At 37.0% G+C, this 16,101-nt stretch overlaps 1 long non-coding RNA gene across 1 annotated transcript in view; it reads right to left on the reverse strand.

The window, feature by feature from the left end:
* Positions 1–1,832: 1,832 nt before the first annotated feature.
* LOC118246135 (uncharacterized) overlaps positions 1,833–16,101 on the reverse strand; it is a 29,020-nt gene continuing 14,751 nt past the window's right edge. Inside the window, exons 2-3 of the long non-coding RNA XR_004778083.2 lie at positions 2,801–2,865; positions 1,833–2,229 (exon numbers count right to left, since the gene is read on the reverse strand). This is a non-coding gene — a long non-coding RNA (uncharacterized LOC118246135). The remainder of the gene's footprint in view (positions 2,230–2,800; positions 2,866–16,101) is intronic.

The following is a 16,101-nucleotide window of genomic DNA, read 5'->3' on the forward strand; positions in this document are numbered from 1 at the left end:
CCCAGTTTCAACTATTACATCCACAATTGGTTCTTCTTTCAGAAATGAAATAATGAAGAATCAGAACAACAAGAGCAAAAAAAAATACCGAAGTGACCCTCTCCCTTGTATCTAGAAGCTCTGTGCTGCCTTTTGCTGGTATTTTTCCCTTTTTTACAGAAGCCAGTAGAAATGAACCATTGAAGTTCAATACAGTGAGAAACTAAAGACTTAACAGTAGATTTGCAGAGTTTTTCATATTTCCACAGTTATCCTCAACCAAACACAGAGGATACATTTATACATAACCTTGCCTTCTGCTTATCTGCTCAAAGTACTTGTTTTCTGTCCACCTTCAAATTCAGGCAAATTTCTGTTTGTTCTACTCTTCAGCACATAGTTAAATGAACTAGTGATATAGTTTTAGACAAGGAGTTTTGTCCTGGACCAGGGTCTTTCAAACTGGGGCTGAGAGCTGGCCCCCAAATCAGAGTTTAGCATATCACAGCTGGAACAGTGATGAAGCACCAGCTAATCAGGATGAAGTAGAAAGAAATATGTTGTCATGAACTTCCTAAAAATCAAGTAAACAAAGGGAAAAACAGAAACATTTAAATATTCTTGAAAGTGAAATTCAAGAACAATAACAGCAATAATCCAGACTGAAACTCTGGCAACTTGAACCTGACTGTGTCGGTTTACTCGGTTCTATTTTCCCAGGCTTTCATTTCCTTTTGTTGTTTGCTTTTGGTTTCCCTCCCACATCAACTCTTTGCTTTGTTCATTTCAGAATAATCCTATTTTTGGTAACACAAATTTGCTTTTAATATAAACCATTTTCAGATAAGGTTGTTGCCTTGTAAAACCATAAATCAAGATTTTTATGCATACAGATTTGAAAATCTCCTGTTACATAATGTAACAAAATGTTACATTACATTTTGTGTTTCTTTTACCACATAAGGAGTAAAAGAACAAATGCATGCAAATATAAGGCGGAAGAAAAACAGAGGCCGAGGGCATAGATATTTTTCCCTTCTGAATGTTCTGTACATTTGCAACTTAGAAATAATAAAATTTGCCACCAATTTCATGGGCAGGGCAGTCTAAATGGTGATTTGTGTAAAACCTGTAGCCTCCCAGGTTCCCTAAAAATCTTGCCTTAAAGTGAGAGCAGTATCTGCATATTGCCTATGCCTGCAATTAAGAATCAGTTCTGTAGTCAATAAAATTCACTATGCACTGACTGGTAAGTTATGCCATATTATTTATAATAGCAGTAGAACTCAAGTCAGGTTTTCTTTTACTCCAGATCTGGAGCTTAGCACAATGGGTCTTAATTTTTCAACCTACAGTTCTATATTAGGCTGGCAATGCATAGCTAACTCAAACTGTCTCTAGAACAGCTTTTGTTTTCTGAATACACTGGTGAAAATCTAGACTAGTTGCAGTAACCGTAGTCGAGTTCCTCATATTATCATCAGAGGGCTGGAACACCTCTCCTATGAAGAAAGGCTGAGAGGGTTGGAGTTGTTCAGCCTGAAGAGAATTCTCCAGGGAAACATTATTGGGCCTTTCAATATATAAAAAGGGCCAGGCCTATAAGAAGGATGGAGAAAGATTTTTTATCAGGACCTGTAGTGACAGGACAAGGGGAAATGGCTGTAAACTGAAAGACAGAAAATTTAGGTTGGACATAAGGAAGAAAATTTTCATATTATAATTCTACATGTAATTCTATGACATATAGAGAATTTGTGTTTTCTGCAGCACAGACATTGGTGTATATCTTATAGTTGATAATATTAAAAGAGTTTAGGGTAAACCCTGAATAACAGAACACTAAATATGCAGAATTTCAGAATTTTACAGCATAAATATGATACTTGTGAATAAAATGGAATTCACAGTATGTTCACCATGAAGCCCAAGAGCACTCTATGCTGTACACATTGATGCTCTCTGAATGTTGTTGTGCTTTGTTCAAGAAAGGTCTGTTTTCAGCTGAGAGGAAATAGAAAGTCACTTATGCTGAATTGCTGTGGTCCTGATGTGATCTAAAGTTTAATACCCTCTCAGACCACATAACTGTTGCTTGTAGGAAGTGAAACTTGTGGTAAAAAAAATGACAAGTTAATGTGTTTTTCTGCTGAAGTCGCAAGTAGAAATGACTTCAATGATCTCATCGTAGTCCCGGGTGGACATTTGTCTCCATCAGAAACAATTCTGGATTGGCTTGTTTTGAAAATTCTGTGAAGACAACAACCAAGGCAGAACAGCAGGCATTTAGTGATTGAGACATTCTTTTGATTAAAATTTGTGACGGCATAGTATAAAACACAATTTTTCCAAAGAAAGACAGAAAGAACTTTTAAAATAAGTTAATCTCATTGTTTCTCTTTGTCACACGTACACATATTTAATTTAAATCCATGTGATACATACTGTCTGCTGGTTTAAATTAATGAAAGTCAGTTAGCATAGAACAATTTAGCTTCACTGAGATCTGTAAAGCTGCACTAAGAGTATACCAGCTGACAGTGTGGGCAACAATATGAGTTGGTCTTAGAAAAAAATGACATCTTTGTAATAAAGACAGTGAAATACATTACCATTAATACCATTTCTCATTAAAGATCCAGTCTTGTGCAACCTGAGCCTGTGGGACTCTTGCCAATATTTTTAGTGGATCTGACATTAAATTTTGTGTGGTAGGTGGTCAGGCAACTCTCCAGCTGAAATCCCTGTGCCTGGCTGTGCAGCATGAGGGGGGTCTGCTGGGTGAGACCTGTGCTTCTACTGTTCTTGCTGCATGGCTTACCAGTCGAGTTTCTGCATCCCCTTTCATTGTTCCCCATAATCCTGTCTGCAATGAAGACAGCAGCCCTGGAAGAAAATGGTTAGATTTTTATTTATTTATTTATTTATTTATTATCAAAAAGATTTTTTGATACAAAAACCTAGTGTTAGGTGTCTTCTCCATATTGTACCAAAGCCAAATTCAAACCTTGGCAGTATGCAATACTTACAACGCTGTAAATTTAGTGGAAGCATGTATATATACACACACTTACTGAGGGCACAGCTTAAAACCCTGGCACTTTTTTTTCCCATCCAACAGAGAAAGTCATGAGAGCAATCAAATGGCTGTCAAAGCAGATGTCATACTGAAACACATCTTCTGTATTCAACTATCAACTGTAAATGTCTCCATTGATCATATTACATTCAAGACTACAATCACAAAGGAAAATGCATCTCTGAATTATTGCTGTTTAATTTTTACCTGGAACAGTTTTCTTATATTAACACAACACCATAGAAATATCCCAAATGGCACACCAACCAGTAAAGTTCCAACATGCATTTACTTCCAGAATGCTACAACTAAGCTATATAAATAATATATTTTTTTCCCTAAACCCTCATACTGTTGGGGATGATAAATGGCATGTGTGCTACACATGCAAATCTTAAATGCCTAATTTAAAATCAAGTAATGGCCTTGTTTCCTTTCGGCAAAGGAAAAGCTCTGGGATAGAGAGGAAAAGGCTTCACATTGCTGCTACTACTATTACTACTGCTGCTGCTGCTGCTACCACTACTACTTCTACTACTGCTACTACTATTAATAGTATTATACACAAGGATATTTCTGCAATAGCAATTATCATGCCCATCTTAAATAGTACTGGCTGTAATGTGACCCAAGTACAGTGAGAAGACCTGTGTGTGAATATAGTGAGGAATTTACTTTTGACAACCATGACGAGACATTGTTAGAAAGTGCTTGTGAACCCAAACCTCATGACAGGCAAAAGGAAAGAACAGGGATAAATGCTAATAGCATATAAGAATATGGATATAAGAATAGGGACTTTCTATTTTTCATTTTAGCTTGTGATCTCAGTTTGTGATCTCAGTTTATATTTAAATCTATATCCTAGTTTGAGTCAATTATAGTATGTAATTTAGAGCTGAAGAGTTACCATATGAGGGGAGACATGAAAGTAGGATTAGACAGTTTGTTAGCTGACATGGCTTGAGTGAAAACATTAGCAGCTAAGGTATAAAACATCAAAATATATAAGCATTAGAATGCTTAGAGATAAATCTGCCTGAGGATTTAGTTAGAGAACTCTTCAAAATAGAACATCTCAAATGTTCAATATCGATCTTGTTTTTATTAAACAATTTGGATTCTATGATAAAAAAGTATCAGTATGTGTTTGCTGGAATGGTACTCTTAAGAATGTGAAATTTATATCCTCTTGTTATTACATGTGATATTTCACATAGTAACTTTAGTCACATTTATGTGACCATGCAGAATATTACCCTAATTAAACCAGAGATACTTAACTGTCTCTTCTTTATATTACTGTTTGTAAAATAAATCAGATTCAGATCTTTGTTAAACCTGCTGCTAATACCTGAGTCTTTGAAGTCAGCTTGAGTTTGACTCAGTAACCCATAGTCAGCCACAGGTAGGGAGGTGACTATGGTGTATTTACAGGTAAAATATGTCAAAGAACCTTCTCCCTGGGTTGAGTTTCCTGGATGTTGAATGCTTTGTGCCCAGATAGATCACACAGCTTCAGGCTAGCCTAGGAGGCATCAAGACATGTTCTACCAAGATAGGCAAGCATGGAAGGATTTTCCAAAAGATCTGGAGAAAGGATTAAAAAATTGCTTGTAAAATTCTGGTAGATGTGAGGAGCATCTTTCAGCAACTCCCATTGCTGAACTGACTGTCTGTGCATGTTCAACAAAAGGAAATTGCCAGGTAGTTCCAAATTTCCAATAACAAAATGTCATCTTTTCTGGCTTCAGATTTGATGAGTGGTTCTTCCATGAACTAAACCCTGGATTGTCTTGTTATAGTTGGTGATGCATTTGTTTGTACATGTTGTTCCTTTTGTTTGTTTGTTTGTTTGTTTCAAGCAGCAAATTGTTACTGTATTTCTTTCCATATGGAGCTGAATTTCAGTGCTGGTGAAATAATCACAATGCAGCCACCATCTAAATCTGCAGCATTCACAGTGCCCCTTGCATACCCTGATTCAGTCAGTTACAATTGCATCCAGCACCTCAATAGTTTGCAATGTGCTTTGGAGCCAGAGGAATAGCAACATATGAATATATGTACTCATCATATCATTTCTAAACTAGTGTGAGGGAATATAAATTCAAATAAAAATATTTTTTTTAGGCTGAACACAAAAGGAATTTAAGCTTGACTAAAAAAGGTAGAGGTTTAATTATATTTTCAGAAATCTAACTCATTCTATTTTAAAGTTCAACCAGTTTAAATATTGCAGTATGAAACCAACCATCAAAAATAGATGAATTGATAATGATTGATTTTCTGTGCTTTTATAGTAACTCACAGACACATGAATCATTGCTCTTTGCTCATGTTACAAGCATACAACTTGGTAATCATTACATACAGGCCTCAGAGGCTGATTAACACTTCCATGGAACTTAATCTCTTCTGCAGAAAGCAAGCTGTTAGAGTCAATTACTTTGAGTCTGTAGAAACTCTATTTTCTTTTTAAAATCTGGGTGTAAAGTTTAAGACTCCTTACTAATATACTAATCTGAACTGCTCAGAAATCTTTCCATTGTTGAGCAGAAGGTGTGACTATAGAACTACACTGTAGTCTATACAACATAGTATTACACTATGGTCACAAAACATCAAAATAGACTTAAAAGAGTACATTATGCTGCTCCTGGAGTGGGGCAGAAATCTTCAAATGACACTTTTTTTTTTTTAATCAAAACCAAAACAAAACAAAACAACAACAACAACAAAAAACTAAGAGAAACCATATTTTTTTGCAGAAATGCATCTGTTATATGACAAAACCAACAACAGTTACAATGGTTGACTTCAGGCCCTAGATGGAATATCTGGTAAAAGAGTCCACCTGAAAATAAACACTGTGTGTAAGACCAAAGAGCCAGGTAGAGGGTTCTTTGCTCATTTAATCAAGTAGGGTGATCTAATCTCCAAAATTTTGCCTCAAACCAGACAGAGCAGAGACCTATCTGGGGCTGCAGATAACCTTACATGAGTCCTCCACCCACTGTGGAGCTCACTATAACCATCTAACAAGTGAACTCTCTGACTCTTTTTGTCTTGTGAAACTTGGCTTCATCCTGATAGGAGAGAAAAAAAATGAAAGGACCTGGAAATTTTTCACCAAATGACATCCTGTTTTCTGAATAGTTGTGGTGCTTCCCTGAATGTCTTAATCACATTTTGGTTTACAGGGAGATCACAAAATCACAGAACTTTTGGCCTGAACAGATCTCAGGAGTTTGTCCTGTCTACTTACTGCCTTAGACAACATCAACTGAGTCTTTGTTGTTTCTGACAGATGTTGGAAATGTTCCTAAACATTTCTGCTGCTTGGAGAGTCCACAGCCTCCACAGGATTTTTCCTCACACTTTTAACCTCCTTTTCCATGTTGTAGCTTAAGAACATTATTTCTTTTCCTGTGACTAGCCAACAAACATATTTAAAAGAATTTAGGTTGTTTCTTTCATGTTAATATTCCTGGCATAAAAAGTAGCCCATCAACTTTTCTCTACCAGCTAAATCCTGGTTTGGGGCATGTATTAGGTCTTGCATTGGAGTAAAGCCATTTCTGATTCGTAACAGACAGATGCACTGTTACACTTTTTCTCTCTTGACTCTGGTGTGCATAACTTTGTCCCAATACCTTTTTAAGCTTCTGTCCTATACTTACCTGAAGGAATTTGCTACCTGTCACCCCAGTCCTAATTTAAAATATTCCTCATTGCATTGGAAGTGTGCAAAGCTGCTCTTACTTGTCTTCTTTTCGGGGAGTCCATCCTCTCTCAGTAGTTCACAGAATATCATCCATGCTTACAAAAAGCAAAGCTCTGCTGCTGTCATTATTACACAGCCATATTTATCCCTGTTTTTTATCCCTGGCTTTTATCCCTGTTTGATCCCTGATTTTCTTTTAATTTATTTATTTATTTATTTATTTATTTATTTTTGTGGGAGGGCTGGTGAGAGTAACCCCTGCCACTGCCAGAATATGGTAGTCACTTATGGTCTGCTTAGGCTCACCCCAGTGTACAAGGAGCACAGATGTGCCTCTTGAAGCTGTCAGTAACATTTTGAACAGCAATACTCGGGGCTAGGAGACAGATGGGTCCCTTCACTGCCACCAGGGGGAAGTCACTAACTACTTTTACATTTTGTTTTCTGCCCGAGAATAAAGGTTGTGAGGCTCCAATTATTTCAGATTTGTGCCTTTTTCTCCTTGGCCTTTGGCATTATATCTCCCTATACTACCCCAGCTGCATATTTATTTCTGGGGATGAGGAAGAGCAGCTTTTCTCCAAAGAGGCGCGCTGCCTGTGGAGTAGCTGCTACTAAGTGGTGTGACTACAGCCGTGCCCAAACCTTTCCTTTTGTGGATAACTTTTACACTTGGCTCTAACTTTAAATGGTGACCTAGAAGGTCTGCAGCATCTCTTTTCAAATGGACTTGACTCATGTTTTTGTCTTCTGCTTGGGGGAAGACAAGGATCAAGAGCTTGGTTCTTACCTTTTATCCACAGACCATATTACAGAGCATTTGGCCAGGAAAATACAAATACTTGTGTGTGTTCACTAAATGCTATTAATGAAACATTGCCACTTCAAAGTTTAAATAGCAAAATTAGGATGTATAAAACAAGTACTAGCTTACATAAATTCATAGTTGTTTTTTTTTTCCTTGTCTTTCTCACATCACATGTCTTCACAGCATTCTTAGACATATCAACAGTATTGATTTATGTCAAAACCAGGAGATTAAGCTAGCTAAATAACACTGACAATGAATTTAAGATATTTGTGAAGACAAACAAGAAAATTTACTTCATAATATTTACAAAGGTCCATCATTTCTTGATCATGACTGTTCAGATAGTTATGAAGTTATCCATGAGAATGTTTCACACATAATTATAACTTGTCTGGCAATTCATCTCAAAAAAATATTTTTACAATTTACTGTTTTTTAAGTGAGCAGTTTTACCTATTCACTCAAAAGGCAGATCAAGGAGTATATGATTGATTAGTCACACTTCACTGTGAATCAAGAAACACAAAGGCTGAAATGAGTTTGCAGCAATCATTTGAAAGCTAAACACAAAATATATGAAGATATTGGCCTACAGTAAAAAAAGTATTTGCTCACACACATACACAGAGATGATTTTTTGGTGTGATGTGGTCATTATTAATAATTAAATTTACTCTTTTGCCGTATTGCATTTTTCCTGTTAATATGGGATTTGAGATTAGTACTTCTAATCTCTTTTGCAGTTTATAAGTTTTCTAATTTTTCATTTTTTCAGTACTGATATAAAATACCAAGTATTTGTAAAATGATCACCTAATAAAAACAAAAGTTTGTGATTCTTAATTGAGACAAAACAGGCATTTGAGGGAAGATATTTCTCTATCGTTATTGATACTTGAGAATAGATAGAACAGGAACATAGGCTTGATTGTTATGGCAGTGTTTTCACAATGGAAGTATATATAGTTTTATTTATTAAAAGGACATAATTTTCAGAATAATACAGAAAGGGTAAAAGGAAGTTCGGAAAACTTTTTTTTTTTTTTTCCATCTTATTCAGAATTCTCTGTTGTCTTGGAGATCTAACCTCATGACAAAAGTTTATGCAAAAGTAGGTAGGGGTTCACCCTTTTCAGCAGTTAGGTTTTGTGGAAAAATAAAAAGACTTGTTATGTCATACAGTACAGCTTCTCTGGGTCTGTTGTTGCATTTATATAAACCACATGCTGGGTTATTCTCAAACACTAAAAGCTGGTATGCAAAATATTAAAGTTCTGAAGGCAAACAGATAGGTTACAGGGACTGTTATTACAGTGTTTATACAGCTAATGTTTCTAAATTAATCTATTTGAAACAAAGCTTTTAGGCATATATATAACTGCACCTACATGAATAACTTAAGGCTATGAAGCCTGTATGCATGCTTACAGTAAATACCTTTTTGAGTATTTTGCTGCTGGAGAACAGTAGCTGATTCATTTCAAGCATTAAAACAGAGTTTTAGGACCGACAGGCTGCCAGTGGTCATGGAGTGCTCAAGCCAAGCTCTTCGGACACATTCCGCAAAGCTTCAGCAAGGAGGCCAGCCACACCACAGCCTGGCAGCCCAGGGTTGCACAACATGCAAACCAATTCCGAATGGTAAAGATGGCCCTTGTTCTCTCTGCATTGACCAGCAGAGTATCAGTGAAACAGAGGCAAGGACACATACAGGAGAGCTTTTTTTGATAGTTCACTCACTTGAACATTGTCTATATTTTTCTAAATATTGTCTATATTTTTCTGCTTGATATCATTACTATTATGTGAGTTGGCTGGATGAATATTTTGCAGTAAACCTTAGGAGTAAGTCCTTTCTCAATGTGAAATATACCAAAGTCTTTAGCATAGTAATTTCTTCTAGAATTACCTCAGTTTCTGATCCAGAGGAAATGAACAATAAGCTTTCTTATGTGACTGCAACACTTCAGGACAAATTCTGGTGTAAGCACAGTAATTAATACTTGTCTTTAATCAATTCTACTTCAGTTATGCCTCTTTTTGAGGGCTGCAAAAATAAATAGGTACTATAGTCAATCTTGATTGTTAGTTTTAATGAGTCACTCATATTGTTTGCATAACAAGTCACATAACTGTTTTTCTGTTTATCAGCATCTTGTCATGTCTTTTCAAAGCAGCAAAGAATATAAATATTTTTTCAGGCAATGCAAGTGGATAATTTCCAGTGACAGTGTGATGTGTGCACAGTGCTCTTGCTTTGCTTTCTGTCAGTGACTTAATCCACGTGTTTTAAATGGGCTGTTATTTGCAATGATTCTGACTACGGGGAATAAATACCAGGAGCAAATATGTTTGGCATCATATCGTTGTGATTTAAACTAAGATTGTCATGACTTTGTTTTATTCTTGTGGTTTCCATCCTTTGAGCTTAACATGATCTGAAATTTCCCTGCCACAAAAACAAACAAACAAACAAACAAACAAAAAAAAAAAACATAAGCTGGAAGGGTAGGTCAAGGCAGGGCAGGACAGGGAAGGTAGCTCAATTTTGTAAGCCAAAAGTCTAGATAACAATTGGAAGATGAAGTACACGATATCATTCCGCCATAAACTATAAGAACTACACGGAGGTCTTTCATAGTTCTTTATTGAATAGTGTAGGAGAGAGCTGAGAGCTGCTGAGATCCTGGTGGAAAGGTCGTTATAACTCCTTGGGCGGGGAAGAATGCAGGAACGATGCAGCCAGCTCTGTGGCTCAGAGAGGCTGGGTGGGGATTGCAGCTTCTGGACATTTCACACAAAAAATGTGTCCAGATAAATGTCCAAACTTCTCCACATTTAGTATTTTGAGCTAAAGCTGCATTGTGGGAGATTCTGGGTCTCCCACAATGGACCTGTGATAGTCTGACCAGGGAAATGGTGTTGGAGTGCTGAGGCTGATGAGGATTAGCAGGAAAATCTGAAGAAGTCTTCAGTTACATAATGGCATCTGAACATGAAACTCTGATCCACAAGACAGAAAACACATGGTTCATGGGAAAGAAAGACCGAATCAAGGTCCTTTGGTGTTGCTTCTGGTCTGTGGAGCAGCAGATGAATGGCAGTGCATCCCTAAGGCTGTCTGGATGCCTGGGAGACCAGCAAGACACAACTGGGCAGGTTCTGCTGGTGGTGCATGGTGGTGACTCTCCACTTGAGAAAGCAAATAGTTGAAGAGGAATACTCCTGGAAGCCCATGCAGACTGTGTGCGCTATCTGCGTGTCTCTTGATAGGGTGGTAGAGGAGAATGAAATGTCTTTAAAGCCCATTCACTGCCAAACTGGAAAAGCTGACTGCACAAAGCAAACTCCAGATGATCCAGAAATGGTCACGCTGGGTATATATTATTTTCTTATGTTTTCCCTGGCATAATCAGATAAAGACAACATAGAACAGGAGCTGTACATTGCTGCGGCTAACCAGCAGCTCAGAAAGCTCTGAACTACTTCCCACAAAAGGCCAGGTCAGGCAGCCTAGTAATGAGAAGAGATATCTTCTTCTGTTCCTTTCCTGTCTCTCTGAGATGAATACCAACTCTCTGGGTCTTAACAATAAACTCGTAAGGCCTTAAAAAACTTCTAGTATTTGTACTGAAAAAGTAATAATACACAAACAGAAAGTTTACTTGATTGAATAAAATCACAGGGGAAAAAAACAACACAGCAAAACAAAACAAAAGAATAAAACAACAACAACAACAAAAAAACAAATATAAGGTATTTTCCTATGTTGAAGGTTAATGACCTTAAAATTCTGCTTCAATATCTGAGTGAAATAAAACTCATTTTATGAGAAGCTGCTAGATCACTTCTAAATTCTTGTTATTAAATTTGACAGCATTATTGCCTTTCAAAATGTTCAACACCTGACCTGTCCTTTACAGCAAAAGACTCGTATATTTATTTTAAGTATTGCATGAAAAATGGAGTGAAATTTATGTTGTGCCCTCCACACATTGTCCTGGAGTTGAAAGGAGAAAACACAATGGAGGAATGCGGTTTATTTAAACTACACATTTATTAATTGAACTTGTCTGGGCATTGTGCAGCAGTAGTTCTCATATTTGGGATCAATATGAAGTTGTTTATTCTCCCTAAAGAATTGCCATTTCCCCTTTCTCTGACTGGGTCCCAGCCCACTGCAGGGTTTCTAACACTTTTCTTTAAACAGGCACAATGCAGCACCCTAGATTGTTCTCTTCCTCCTAATCTCCTTCCAGCTCAAATTTATGAGGAGGTTGAGCCCCTTCTGGAATATGAAACTATACAATATCTATGAAACTTGCATAGCAGCAACTTTCTCATCTCTCCTTCTTTGTCAGTGTTACATGCAGCAGAGAAACCTCTTACTGCTGAGGCACCTCAGCGATACAGACTCCCTGAAAGAAGATCAGAGTAATGTCTTTGATAGGTCCCAAAAAAACATGGCTGTATGTTAAGCTGAAGGCTGAATTCTTTACTTGTGTGTGAAAAGGTTTTAGGATGCTAAACAGCACTGAAGGGCTTTCTCAAAGGCCAACAGAAACCAATGAGGTACCATGCATCCGATGGCTGAAGTTGTGCTGAACCCCTATTGCAAATCCAAAAAAGAGACAGTGCTTAAAGGAGCATTTTTTTAATGATGATAATTATTATTTATCTAGAGAGGCTTCTAACATTTAAGCTTGTGACATTTACATCTCTGTTCCGGTGATGAAGTTCTACTACTAAAATACTTTGAACAAAAATTGCCTCACTTCAGCGTGCAGGGGAGTTTGCAAGGTGGTTATTTTACCGTGAATATGTTCTTATGTGTTTTTTCTGTATCAGAATGTTGCTCTTGTTTCTTACAATCAGATTTTAAATAAGTAAGGCATGACGAAGTAGCCAAAGATTGGTCTCCTAAAAGTCCAATCAGTATGAGATGTTATTTTAAACCGATCGAACTTGTATCTAATATTTCCTGTTTACTATATCTATGAAGAAAACTGCACCTGCATAAATTAAATATAAAAGGAATATGACCTGCATACTACCCCAGTAATGCTCATGTTCCAAGATGCAATTCCAATCAAGGAGCAATGACAGTTGCATTGGCAATGGAATGTTCATCTTTTAAAATACTGTATTGCAATTCCCATAGGCTTGTCAGTGGCTAACTGCACTCATCTGGAATGCTGACACAGAGTCTGCTGTCAGCCATCTTTCCTAATAAGGTAAATCGCACAGCATTTGGTCAATCAAACTAAATTCAGGAATGATCTCCAGCTTAAGTTCCTTTTGCCAAAGGACACTAGCAAACCACAGGTTAAAGTTCACATCCACCCATCCTATATTGATGATCCAAGAAGAAACACAATCAGGATATATTGGTCACCTCTGACAAAAACTATATTATTATTTTAAAATGACACTTCTTTAAAACAGTTGTCTGTATGATATATGAGAAACATCTGAAACAGCTGAGAAATAGTCTCAATGGCATTTAAGAACCTTTTTCCTTTTACTTTTCATTCTTTTTTTCTTTTTTCTTTTTTTTTTTTAATTTCTTAGGTGTAGTAATAAGCAATCTAGTTTGCTATAAGCAATAAGCATTTAGTGTGATTGCTAAAAACAAGAAGGAAAGAGCATTACTTCTGCATAAGGCTTGTTTTTGTAAGTCTGTCTCATTGGTTCTCTGGTATTTCTTGAAATTATTACAAAACACAATGCAAAAAGGTGTATGGTATGTTCTTTTAAAAAAAAATTTACTGGTGGTTTATATTTATGTAAAGAGTATAAGCAGGTGAGAATACGAGAATATGAGCATATGAGAATAAATATGAGAATATTCTATGAGAATATACCAATATACAAAATGCAGCTTTGTGTAGAAACAAAAGGTTCAAATTTGGATCATACGTGGCATATACACGGGTCAGGAGAGGTACAACTTCATTGGGATAAATGCAGATGCATGACAATATGAGCTAGACTTTTCTTTGGCTCCCTTCAGCTTACTCACTGCCTCTCTCTCTAACTATCTACTGCTATAGTGCCATGCAGAATCATCCTACTTATGAATTTTCCATATAAAATCAATGTCAATGTGAAGCTCATTAAAGAGCCATTCAAAATCTCTTAGCCTTCTTCATTTTGAAAGGAAAAGTTTCTCATTGGCTGGTTTTGAATTTTTATAAAACATTACTTTCCCTGCAAGGATTTATAAATGAGGGCCTTTAGCATATCAGGCATCTTTTGTATGGTTTTGTTGTTGTTGTTTTGTTTTTGTCAAAGAGAAATGTTTTCTGCAATGTCCTGACTTGTGAGAGTAGTTTATCTTCTCCAGGAGCTGATGAATGTGTTCAGGTTCAGGTCAGACTGCTCCATTTCTAGCTCCAGCATGGTTTCCGCCAGTATCACCCCAAAACAGAACTACTAAAGGCACTCACATGTAAAACTATACTCTTTGCTCTGTCTCAGCCTTGTCAAATTATATGCTTCCTACTGTGTGATACTGTGGTTGTCTTTGGAATTTTGAAGAATTATAAGTGTGTTTAATAATTCAAGCCAGAAATAGCTGTCTGGGTATTCGGTTAAATAAATCATGCATGATAAAGTACAAAATATTTTTAGTACTTTCTTTACAGCTTTTATTCTGTAAGCTGATGAGTGTCTTCCTGTAATTGGTATACTCAAGAGAACTTTCTGAAAAGACATGGATAACTTCAGAAGAAATCAAAAGAAGTCACGTGAATATGGAAATTAAGCATTTGTAGTACCTCTTTCTAGGATACTGTACCAAGACACTTATGGGATCCAAAACAAGACAAAGTGGTTCCTTTGTGTCATAGAAACACAAGGTTGGAAAGGACCTACAAGATCATCTAGTCCAACCATCCTCCTATCACAAATACTACCCACTATGCTACTAAATCATATCTCGTAGCACCTTGTCCAGGCACTTCTTGAGCACTGCGAGGGACGGTGACTCCACCACACCCCTGGGCAGGCCGTTCCAGCGCCTGACCACTCTTTGAGAGAAAAAGTTTTTCCTGATATCTAATCTAAATCTCCTCAGGTGCAACTTGTGGCCATTTCCTCGAGTCCTATCACTAGTTATCTGAGAGAAGAGGCCAACCCACTCCTCATCACAACCTCCCTTCAGGAAGTCGTAGAGTGATCTAAAGATCTAAATTAGTGTGCATGCATGTCCTCTTTTTGGTCATCAGCCAGTAGGACCTATTCAGTACTGTGTTTCAGCTGGAACTACACCGTTATGTGGTATCAGGGAGTAGACAAGAGGGAAAAGGAGCAAATCCTTAGTACTTTGTTAGCCATCTGTTCAAAACATCATATTTTTCTCCACTTTTGTGGGCTGCACCCGTGAGAAAGGCCCTGGCCCTGTGAATGGATCTCTGCGTGCACTTGGTTTTGCCAACGTAAATTTAAGTAGCTAAATGGAACCAAATCTGCAACTTTCCTCTGAAACAGAATTTCAGTGTTATGTGCAATCTGTTCTAATTGCTCTAGTGTGAAAATAAATCTTATTGCTTCCCCTCCTAGGTCAGATGCCAAGAGCAGACCACTTGGTCAAAGCTGCAGATGCACAGCTTCTTTTCCCACAGGACTGAAATGTTAGGGCAGGTTCTCTTCCTTGATAATAGGAATCTGAGCCTTTTCAAATGCATGTGAGTGTCTCTTGGCTTTATGGACTATAATTAGAAAGATTAAGTAGCAGAAGAACTGAGAGTACCATCTAATATTCAGTTTACATAACTGTAGTATAACCGATGATTTCCTTTGAAATAATATGATACAACTGCCAGCTATGTAAATAGAGATTTGATTCATATTGTTCACTGTTAACGCTGCATAAAACAGATGTGCCAAAAACTGCGACAAATTTAACACTTGGAATATCTTAATAGTTAATCATTAAACTCTGAAGAGAGCAATTCAAGGAAGACATATACACGGATCTCTCAAAAAATCTATAGGAATTTGGCAAATATAAGACGAAATGTGTTTCTTATGATCAGACAACAAAAAATGCATCCTTAACCAACTTTTCCATAAATCCTTCATGTGTATTAATTTTGTTTATTATTGGTCAGAGTACTTCTTTGTTTTAAAAATTGCTAAATACAGAATTGGATATCTCCTTTCCTACCCATTTGTTTACATAGCTTGTGGTTTCCTGTCATAGTCGGGAACTCACTTCAACCTGGGAGGATCTTTCCAGTCCTTATCAATAGGCCAGTTGGGCTGCACTGGTCATTGGTGAATTCCCTGATGGTAGAGAACAGGGGAAACTTTTTGTAATGAATAGATAAGCACTATTAAGTCTTTATTAACTTCGTGATGATGATATGCAGTCATTTGCAGACCAGTGCACAATTGAAACTATACTGTAAGCAGGCAATCACAAGGAAGTTGTGATGTACCATTGTCCCATGTGAATCCTGTATCACAAGATTATAGAATCATAGAATCAGAATCATAGAA

The sequence above is a fragment of the Cygnus atratus genome, chromosome 3 (genome assembly GCF_013377495.2).
Source record: "Cygnus atratus isolate AKBS03 ecotype Queensland, Australia chromosome 3, CAtr_DNAZoo_HiC_assembly, whole genome shotgun sequence".
In the NCBI taxonomy this organism is placed as follows: domain Eukaryota; kingdom Metazoa; phylum Chordata; class Aves; order Anseriformes; family Anatidae; genus Cygnus; species Cygnus atratus.